The sequence below is a fragment of the Galeopterus variegatus genome, unplaced genomic scaffold, assembly GCF_000696425.1.
Source record: "Galeopterus variegatus unplaced genomic scaffold, G_variegatus-3.0.2 Scaffold9976, whole genome shotgun sequence".
Lineage (NCBI taxonomy): Eukaryota > Metazoa > Chordata > Mammalia > Dermoptera > Cynocephalidae > Galeopterus > Galeopterus variegatus.
Window position 1 is genome coordinate 50,380 of NW_007736087.1, and position 2,192 is coordinate 52,571.

Below are 2,192 nucleotides of genomic sequence, written 5' to 3' on the forward strand. Positions count from 1 at the left end.
GCTGAGCCCAGAGGGCAGTAGCGAACCCCAGCTTTGCATTCACCATTTGCTTAATATTCAGCAACTGGCAAACTCTCTAGGGACTGGTTTCCTCACCTGCAAAATGGAGAGCATATCACCTACTCCATGTGATTATTAAAAGTGTGAAATGGGATGCTATATGTTTAAAACACTATGCCCAGCTCATGACAAGCACCTAAAAAGTATTAAGATGACTGTGTAGTTTTTTCTCAGTCCTGCCTGTGGAATTTATAAAATGTGTAGGGCTTTTATTTTTCCTTTTGTCCTCAGCTGTCTGCATCTTGTAACTCACTCTCTTCCTGGGTGAAGTCGGGAGAGGAAATAAAGTGAAAGGGGTCGTGATGAGAAGCTTGCAGGTGAGCAAGGGTTGGTTGGTACTAAATAGTTATGATATGCAAAGACAGGAAAATGTCTTAAAGGAGTGAGGCAGCTTGGCGAGGGGGGTGGGTGATGGAGAGACTTGGAGCCCTTTAGTCCTTTGTGCTTAGGTCTGCAACCAACTTGTCATAGCCTGAACAGAAGTGACTCCATTCTGTTAAACCTTTGAATGTAAAACTTGTTCTCTCCTGTAACCCAAACCACAGAGCCTGCAGCTAATTGCCTGAACACAATGACTCTTGCTCTCGCATTGTATACAAATAGTTAGAGAAAAATTATTAACCCAGGTGTCCNTGGCAGGGTGTGTGGCTTTGCAGCATCTTTTTTCCATTCCGAAAAGAATAGGATAGAACTGCTTTGTGGGTGAAAATAAGAGGTTTATATAATGAGAAATCCAGATTACTGCTTTCGCACCAGGGGAAAAAGAAAAATGTACCAACATGAATTTGTCCTCCCACCCTCTCTCCCTCCCTCCCTCCCATCTTTCCCGCATCTCTCTTTTATTTTCTTTCTTTCCTTTTTGAGTATATATCATATGGAAAAAACAGTTCTAAACTTGGTAACTTGGTGGAAAGGTATATAAATATTGAAGGAAGTGTTAACAGTGCTCAAAGGACCCACTACTAAAGAATCCATTTTATGGGTTTAGATATGCTATCACAAGCCAGAATAGTGACTAAAAGCATTTCAGCTACTTATTGGAAATTTTTGCAACAGACTGGCCAATCTCCTAACAGGTTAGAATTGAGGGCGCAGGTCACCCAAGATGTGCTAGGAGGAAATGGCCCTGAGGCATGAAGGCCAGCAGGAAAGAGCAGGCTGGCAGGTGGAGCCGCTCAGAGGTGGAGAGGCTCGGAGCAGAGAAGAATTCTGGAGAATGTCAAGCACCGACTAAGATGAGCCATGACAGAAAAGGTGTATGGCTTCAAAAGTAAAAGCTTCCCCTTTTTCAATTTGGTGTAAAGCTAACCCAACCCAGAATAGCACTTGTGTTGGAACCGGTAGCATATCAGGCCTCATGACCAGGGATGGAGTGGAGGCATTTGTAGAGTAAGGCTGAGCCCAGAGGGCAGTAGCGAACCCCAGCTTTGCATTCACCATTTGCTTAATATTCAGAAAATACTGTCTGATAACCTTGGGCACATTACTTAACCTTCTATGACTCAGTTTATTCTATAATTTGGGAATAATAAGGGTATCCACTACAGATGGCTAAAATAATTAAATTAATGTTTACGGCTTAGCATAGTATCTTTCTAGCTTACAGTGAGTAAAAAATAAGTATTAGTAGACATTATTTTTTATTTAAATTTACTGTCTTTAACAGTGTGTCTGAGCCACAGAATAATATGGGGAAAGGTGAGGAGGTGGGGTGAAGGAGGGGATCAGAGCTCCCAGCTCTTCTGTCATGCTCTTTACTCAGTACTCTTCCACTTCTTCACTTGCCCAAGAAGTCATCTGATTTACCTCCAAATTTTTAAGTGCATTTCTAGCCCTAGGTCCTCTCATTAGTTTCAGAGTCACATATCCAACTGCCTTTTGGACATCACCGATCAGTTGGACCATAAGCTCCTCAAAGTCAACAGGTACAAAAATAATCCTATTATTTACCCTGAAAAAAACAAAATCTTCGTTGTAAAATTAATTTCATATGTGATTTAATAGCTCTATAACAAACCTGGTCTATTATTTTGCTAAGACTCATCAATTCTACTTCACAAGTGTATGTGAATTTGTCCCTTCTGCCCTTGCCTGGATGGTAGCTTTAGATTCTTAGTTTGTCTTCCCAGTTC